This window comes from Bison bison, unplaced genomic scaffold (genome assembly GCF_000754665.1).
Source record: "Bison bison bison isolate TAMUID 2011002044 unplaced genomic scaffold, Bison_UMD1.0 scf7180017864439, whole genome shotgun sequence".
Lineage (NCBI taxonomy): Eukaryota > Metazoa > Chordata > Mammalia > Artiodactyla > Bovidae > Bison > Bison bison.
Genome location: NW_011495001.1, coordinates 657 through 1004, shown reverse-complemented (window position 1 = coordinate 1004; position 348 = coordinate 657).

The following is a 348-nucleotide window of genomic DNA, read 5'->3' as shown; positions in this document are numbered from 1 at the left end:
TAACTTTATTTTTTAAATTAATTTATTTATTTTAATTGGAGGCTAATTGCAATATTGTAGTGGTTTTTGCCATACATCGACATGAGTCAGCCACGGGTGTACACATGTTCCCCATCCAGAATCCCCTTCTCACCTCCCTCCCTATCCCATCCCCCAGGGTCATCCCAGTGCACCAGCCCTGAGCACCCTGTCTCATGCATCGAACCTGGACCGCAGATCTGCTTCACAAATGATAATATACACGTTTCAATGCTGCCCTCTCAAATCATCCCATCCTCGCCTTCTCCCACAGAGTCCAAAAGACTGTTCTTTACATCTGTGTCTCTTTTGCTGTCTCGCATACAGGGT